The sequence below is a fragment of the Acinonyx jubatus genome, chromosome A2 (assembly GCF_027475565.1).
Source record: "Acinonyx jubatus isolate Ajub_Pintada_27869175 chromosome A2, VMU_Ajub_asm_v1.0, whole genome shotgun sequence".
NCBI lineage: Eukaryota > Metazoa > Chordata > Mammalia > Carnivora > Felidae > Acinonyx > Acinonyx jubatus.
The window spans coordinates 110,795,436-110,803,719 of NC_069383.1; the positions used below are offsets into that span (position 1 = coordinate 110,795,436).

Consider the following 8,284-nt stretch of genomic DNA (forward strand, 5'->3'; position numbering starts at 1 on the left):
CAAGCATGTGAAAAGATGCTCCACATCACTGATCATCAGGGAAATGCAAATCAAAACCACAATGAGAAACCATTTCATGCCCATTAGGATGGCCACTATCAAGAACAAACAAACCAGCAAATGACACGTGTTGGCAAGGATGTGAGAAATTGGAACCATTGTGCACTCTTCTGGGGAACGTAAAATGCTGCAGGCACTGTGGAAATTGCTCAAAAAATTAAACATATGACCCAGCACATTTCACTTCTGGGTGTATATCCAAAAGAATTGAAAGCGGGCTGTCAAAGATGTATTTTCACATCCATGTTCATAACAGCATTATTCACACTAGCCAAGAGGTGGGCACAACCCAAATGTCCATCAGTGGAAGAATGAATAAAGAAAATAGGAATACTATCCAGACTTAAAAAAAGAAGGCAATCGTATCACGTGCTACAACATGGATGTGTCTTGAGGACATTATGCTCACTGGAATAAGCCAGTCACGAAAGGACAAATACTGTATGATTCCATTTCTGTGACATCCCTAGAGTGATCAAATTAATATAATTTTACTTTAGAGGTGCAGGCATTTCAAGAACACTAATAGTTAGCATTAGACAAATATTATTTGTCTGGACTCACATGCATACCTTTTCCGGATCAAGGAGGCCACAATTACTCTTGTTTTGATGCATAGAAAATAGGACCTATTTGTTACTGAAAATAAACAATGTATATATATTAAAAAAAAAATTCACACACAAAGTAGAATGGTGGTTACCAGGGCTAGCCGGGGAAGGGGCCAGGGAGTTGTTTTTTAATGGGTAGAGAGTTTCCAATTTATAAGATAAAAAGTTCTGGAATTCCGTCGGATGACAATGTGAATATATTCGACACTACTGAGCTGTAAACTTCAAAATAGTTATGATTAATCTTGTTATTTTTTTAAACCATAATTAAAAGAAAAACCGAGATGCTGGTGCCCAGATCTTGTTAAGTTTTAGAATGGTTCCTCTACTGTTGTATGTTGCCAAGTCATTCCTACTTGTTTGTTGAATTTGCAATGTCAAGAACATGGATGGGTTATTTGACAAAGCCTCCGGTGGAGGCTGTAACAGGAATGCTTTTCAGGCATAAGTAACAAAGTCCATCTCTCTTTTGTTTGTTTATTTATTTATTTTGAGAGAGAGAGAGAGAGAGTGAGAGAGCATGTACAAGCAGGGGAGGGGCAGAGAGAGGGAGAGAGAGAGAATCCCAAGCAGACCCCACGCTATCAGCATGGAGCCAGATGTGAGGCTCGAACTCATGAACTGTGAGATCATGGCCTGGGCTGAAATTAAGAGTCAGATGCTTAACTGGTTGAGCCATCCAGGCACCCTCAAACGGTCCATTTCTTGGTGACTTAAACGCAAGGATTTACTTTCTTCGTGCTACTAGAGGTAAGCAGTTGTTGGCATTGAGTCAGCTTTCTTGTCTTTGAATGCCATTTGGTTTAGTAATCCCGCGTAATCTGGCCTCCTTGGCCAGAACTGTGTGCAACAGAGCCCGGGAAAACGAAAGTGTCACCTAGGCAAGCCACATTGCTGCCCTTAACAAAGCTGGGGTGTCATCAGCAAGGCACAGGGGATGTTGGGGAGACCACTGCCAGGCCTGCCTCCTGGGACCAGAGATAACATGCAGACTAGACTCAGACATCACCTCCTCAGAGAACTGTTCCTGGACCGCACTCGCATGTCCCTTCCAATAGTGGGTGAGGTCTTGGATGGCAGAAATTCTTATCATGTTCACTCCTCCATCCCCTAGTGCCTGGCAAGTAGTAGGTGCTCAATAAATATTTGTTGACTGAAAATAAGATCAGTGTGGCCTCATTTTTAATAACAGGCTTTTTTTTAAAATAACAATAAAGTTCATCTGGAAAAATACAAATGTGAAAAATGGCCAAGGTCATTCTGAAAAAGAAGAGTCATGGCAGGGCCAACCCTATTAAAACAGAGTTTGGTAGAAAAGAAGAACGAGGGGCGCCTGGGTGGCTCAGTCAGTTGAGCGTCCGACTTCGGCTCAGGTCATGATCTTATGGTATGTGAGTTTGAGCCCCACGTCAGGCTCTGTGCTGACAGCTCAGAGCCTGGAGCCTGCTTCAGATTCTGTGTTTCCCTCTCTCTCTGCCCCTCCCCTGCTCATGCTCTGTCTCTCTCCCTCTCTCAAAAATAAATAAAACATTAAAAAAATTTTAAGAAAAGAAGAAATAGCTAGAAGAGTCAGTGGGGTGACTAGTTCCTGGGCCTGGATTTATATTAGGACCCATAAAGCAGATGAATGAAACAAAGCGATACTTGGCCCTACCCCCCAGAGATTCTGATCCAATGGGTGGGATCCGGATATTGGTGCTTCCTTAAATGCCTCCACATGATTGTGATGTGCGACCAGGATCGAGAAGCACTGCATTGGAGGGTCTTGAAGCAGGTTTGAAGACACTGGAACATGAAATTTATGGTAAAGAAATTTCCAACTGGTGGTGACGAGAAGGGCTCTTCCATCAAAAATGTTGAAACGATTATTTCACCATCTACGAAGAACACTGGATTTTTATCCCTGGCACCAGAATAAACCCCACATAGATCCAAGTTTGAATCGTTACAAAAGAAGAGGGAGGAGGAACGAAAACCAGGATGTCATGGACAGATTTATCATCGTGGTGGGAAACGCCTGCCTAAGCTGGTTATAGGCCTAAAAAAAGGAAAGGTGAGTAACTGTGAACACATAAAGAATGTTGATGTCTGAATGTCACAAAATACCACAAATGAAGTCAAGAGACAAATGGCAAACTGGAAGAGTGTGTTTACGATACTACAACATCTTGATTAACAAAGAGCCCAGATCGATAGTGTGATTCTGACACCCGTTATAACCCTGCTCCCCAAGGGAGTGTGTGGGTGTTTTCCCCACTCCCAAGCCACTCCCAGACACCAGCTGCGAATCCTACAGTTCAACCCTACCACTCTCTACCAGGAGGCAGCCTCAGATCCCTCTGTCCCACAAGACTGCCCCACTTCAGATGCCAACGGCAGGTCTAGGTTGCCACCGGTGCTTCTGATAGATTGGCCATAAATCAGAGGTTCCCATGACCCCTCCTTGTGTTTGACTAATTTGCTAGAGCAGCTCACAGAACTCAGGAAAAGTTTACTTACTGGGTTACTATGAAAGGACACAACTCGGGAACAACCAGCTAGAAGAGTGAGCTAAAGGGCAAGGTGTGTGGGGAAAGGGTGAGGAGCCTCCGTATCCTCCTCCCCCCAGATCGCCACGTGTTCATGTGCTCAGATGCTCTCCAAACCCAGTCCTTTAGGGTTTTTATGGAGGTTTCATTACCTAGACATGGTTGGTTAAACCTTTGCCCATTGGTGACCGAACTCAACCTCCAGCCCCTTTCTCCTCCTTGGAGGTCGGAGTTAAAAGTTAAAAGTTCCAGCCCTCTCGTCACATGGGTCCCTTGGCAACCAGCTCCCACCCACAGATGCTTTCCCAAAGTACCCCCATTAACATAAAAAAGACACCTTGTATGGTTCTCATTGCTTAGAAAATCCCAAGGGTTTTAGGGGCTTGATGCCCAGAAAGGGATGAAGACCAAATATATATTTCTTGTCATAAATCACAATATCACAGATAGAAAACATGCAGACCACCTCACAGTAAAATAGGCAATGCATTTGAACAGGCAATTCTTGAAGATGGTCAACCTCACTCAAAATTAAAAGAAGCGCCTATTAGGGGCGCCTGGGTGGCTCAGTCGGTTAAGCGTCCGACTTCAGCTCAGGTCACGATCTCGCGGTCCGCGAGTTCGAGCCCCGCATCAGGCTCTGGGCTGATGGCTCAGAGCCTGGAGCCCGCTTCCGATTCTGTGTCTCCCTCTCTCTCTGCCCCTCCCCCGTTCATGTTGTGTCTCTCTCTGTCTCAAAAATAAATAAACCTTAAAAAAAATTAAAAAAAAAAAAAAAAGAAGCGCCTATTAAAACAACACCAAGTCCTATATACCCAGGAGAAATGAAATCACACATGCACGCAAAAATGTGTGCGTGAATGTTCACAGCAGCCTTACTCACAAGAGCCCCAAAGCCTCAAAACAACCCAAGCGTCCATCGTCTGATGAATGGATACGCAAAATGTGGTCTATCCACATAATGGAATGTTGTGCCATATAGAGGGAGTTAGTGCTGATGCATGCCGCAACTTGGAACAACCTTGAAAATGTTATGCAAAGTGAAATAAGTCAGACACAAAAGACCACATAGGGTATGATTTCATTTTTAAAGTTTATTTATTTTGAGAGAGGCAGAAAAAGCGTGAGTGGAGGAGGAGCGAAGAGGGAGGGAGGAGAGAGAATCCCAAGCAGCCTCCATGCTGTGGGGCTCCACACCGGGCTTGATGCGGGGCTCGAGCCCACCAACCGTGAGACCTTGACCTGAGCCGAAGTCAGACACTTAACCCACTGAGCCACTCAGGCGCCCCATAGGATTTCATTTTTATGAAATGTCCAGAATAGGCAAATCGATAGATGCAGAAAGTGGACTGACCGTTGCTAGAAGCTAAGGGAGGGAGAAAACTGGGCAGTGACTGTTAATGGCTGCAGGGTTTCTTTCTGGAGCGATGAAAATGCCCTACGATTAATCATGCTGATGGAGACACAACTGTAAACACCTCACTGTAAACACGTAAAGCGGGTGAACTGTATAGCATGTGAATTATGTTTCAGCAAAGCTGTTAAGAAACACTGAGATCTGACTTTTCACTCTGTTTGACAAAATTGTTAACAGTGTAGGGAGACAGACTCTTTTGTATATTGCTGATAAAAGTGCAAATTAATGCCACCCTTTTGGAGGGCGTTTTGGCAATTTCTACCAGAATTAAAAACGCATATACTCTTTGATGGAGTGCCTCTGCTTTAACTGGCCCTACGGAAATACTAATAGGACATCCAGGTACAGTGCTTAAGAGCAAAGAAACTGGGAATAAATACACCTTGACAGAGAGCACAGACCATGGAATAAAGCACAGCCATTAAAAAGAAGGCAGCAGATTGGGCCATGTTGACGTGGACAGATCTGCAGAGATGTGTTTTAGGTGGGAAACTGGCAAGGTACGAAATAGTGGGCAGAGTGATTCTCCTCTTTTCTTCAGTAAAAGCCAGTATAGCAACGTATTCGGGAAGGAAATGCAAAGAGTGATCATCTCCGGGGAGAGGGACTGAGACAGCAAGGAAGGTTCGGGTTTTCACTTTGTAATCTTTTGGAACCCTTTGCATTTTCTAAATGTGTGCCTGCATTATTTTTAAAATGCCACTGGGATTAGCTGCACAGCAGCATTACAAGCCATTTTCGTTTGCTTTATGCTTTCCTGCATTGAACAAGAAACCCTTTTATAATCTTTGGCATTCCAGAAATGCTTGTGATGGGTGTGTGCGTGTCACATACTGCTGTTCCCCAAGAGAACTGGCACAGGGCCCACGACCTCCCTGTCTGGGCCTCGGTGTCCCATCCTTGGGAAAAGGCAGTAGAATGTGTTGGGGAGGCATGCTGGGGGGTGTTGCCAGCTCTAAGGGCCAGCGGCTGACGCTTCACTGAATGTTGGCCAAGCCCCTCTCCGGAGACAGCGCCCACCTCGTCCCCCTGGCCCTGTGGCGTGAAGGCAGCTCATAGCGGGCAGGTTAGGCATGGGGTTGGGGCTCCAGGTGAGGAGGCAGGAATAGAGTCCACTCCTCTGAAACATCAAAGTGCACACCTGGGGGTGGGTCCATCAGCACACACTCATTTGATGTGCAAGCAGCTGGGCCAGGGCCTAATTTCTAAGTGAGGGCTGCAGGGGCCTCTGAAGAGTGGTATCCAGAGGGCCCAGCTGGAGAGCAACCAGAGCCTAGAGCTGTGCACACGTGTGTGTGTGTGTGTGTGTGTGTGTGTGTGCATGTGCATACGTGTCTGGGACTCAAGGCTTCTAGTGTCTGTGTTCCTGCATGTGTTAGAATGTTAGTATTAGAAACATGTCCATGTTTCAAGCATGTTGACAGGTGCAGCTTTCCTGTTCAGCACCAGGGCCCTCACTTACACAGGCCCCTTCCAAGGCTCTTTCTCTCATTGGTATTCATCGTTTTGGTCTTCCTAGTTGAAAAACAGCTCCCCTCCCCCATTGTATAAACACCGGGCCCAACAAATCCTGAATGGACCCTGGCATATTTACATCATACTGTCGCATCTTTATCACGATTAGGTCTCTGCCTCCCTCCATTTGTTCCCCGTTCCTCCCTCTTTCCTTTCTTCCTTCAATATTTGTGTTCCAGGAACTTCCCCTTCTGGGGCAGAGGGACAGTGACGAAGAGGATGACCCATTCCAGGGCGGTTCAGGGATCCACAGGAGCATATGGCGGGGCATGCCCTCTTCATCCTGGGACCATCCGGAAAACTGAGGCGGGAAGGGTCGAAGAATCAGCAGGGTGGCCGGACGTGGGCTGGGCCGTGGCCGAACACACGGCTGGTGCGTGTCTGTCTGTGAGCATCTGTGCCTGTGTCTGTGCATTTGTGTGTACATGCCTGGGGGTGTGCCTGTAGCTGTGGGGTGTTTGTGCCTCCCTCCATGTGTGCAGTTGAGGGAGAATCTGGGTGCCCGTGTGCTTTCTTGTTGGCCGCACGTGCCCTGGAGTGAGTATCCAGGCAGCACTGTGAGCTAATGAGTTCTCGTGGCTGTGGAACTCCCTCAGGGCCAGTCCTCCCTGGCAGAGCAAACCCGTAGGAGCCCAGAGATGGGAGTAATGATTTCATCCTTCCCAGGCTGTCCAAACCTCTCTGCTGGTCTCCAGGGGCCCCGCCAACCTGATCTGGCGGAGCCCGAGGCCAGGGGATCTCACAGGTGCCGTGATTTCTCCACCTTTGGGCATCACCTGGTCACCTGGCTGGACCTGCTCCAGGGCTGGTGGTTTGGATGGTAGGTACCGGTGACCAACCCTGAGTATCAGGTTTCCACAGTGACAGTCCCTGTTAAGTGCTCAAGAACAACAAGATGCTTGCAGCCAGTATTAGCAAGAGGGGAAGTTTTCGAGTCCAATCCATTTCTGTTACAGAGTTGGCTCAGAGAGGGCTGGAGAGATCTTCAAGGTCATCTAGAACACCTCTGGTTATTCTCCACTTAGCCCCCACCTCCCAGATCCATTGGCCACAGTTTTCACCTGCTCTGTGTACCCCCCTTTACAAAGCTGATCCCCCTGGATGCCATCACCCGGGCATCCTTGGTCTTTGGCTCCCAGTTGGTTTCGGCCAATGGGAGGCACCGACAGGCATCAGAGGGTGGGAGTAGAGAAAAGTTGGGGTATTTCCCTGACTTACTCCCAGTTTCGGCAGTGACTGTGTCTCTCTAGCCACAGCTTTTCACCGGGGGGCCCCTCACCCCATCACTGAGTCTCCTGTTGCTTCTAGGAAACCGCCCCCCCTCCTCCTTACTTCAGGTTTCGGGGTTAGTGGCTCCCCACTATTGGCAGCCCAGGGACTGCACCAGCCCATTGATTTCCTTACAACACCATCCTCCCCATGCCCACACACCGGGGTAAATCGCCCCTTTGCTGAACTCTTTTCATTAAACCCTATTGAATGGGTCTGCTCTATCCTATTGGGACTCTGCCTGGTATGCAGTTTCCCATTGTGGTGGGACTAAAACATACACTACCTTCTCCTGCTCCACCTGGCCTCTAGTCTTTGCACTTGCCGTGTCTTCCGCTCATTGAAACATCATCTCTTCCTTTCCCGGCTGTGCTGTCCCTGTCTCTCTCAAATAAATAAATAAACTTTGAAAATAATCTCTTCATCGGGGTACCTGGCTGGCTCCATCGGTTGAGCGGCCCCCTCTTGATTTCGGTGCAGGGTCTCAGGGTCATGGGATTGATGACTCAGGGTCATGGGATTGATCTCCTGGTTGATCTGCCCATCGTCAAGCTCCCCTTCGAGCCCCATGCTGGGTGTGGAGCCTGCTTAAGATTTCTTCTCTCTCTCCCTCTCTGCTCCTCTCCCCCCCTAGCTTGCTCTCTCTCTAAAATAAAAATAAAGAAATAAATCATCTCTTTATCAATAAAACAGATAATAAACCACATTGCATATGTTTAATAGTGCTTGGCACTCTTAAGAGTTTAAAGGACACTAGCTAATATTGTTGTTATTGTTGCAAGGGACTGGAATGGAAATAGAGTGCTTACTAGAACTTAAAAGGCCTGGTTTCAATATTATGCCGATTTAACTAATATTAACTAATATTGAAATATTGTATCCAT

General features: G+C 47.1%; 1 long non-coding RNA gene across 1 annotated transcript; it reads right to left on the minus strand.

The window, feature by feature from the left end:
- Positions 1–4,273: 4,273 nt before the first annotated feature.
- On the minus strand, positions 4,274–7,893 carry LOC128314858 (uncharacterized). Its single transcript, XR_008296993.1, has 2 exons — positions 7,687–7,893; positions 4,274–6,414 (listed from the first exon to the last, which is right to left on the minus strand). It is a non-coding gene; the product is annotated as an uncharacterized LOC128314858 (long non-coding RNA).
- Positions 7,894–8,284: the final 391 nt, after the last annotated feature.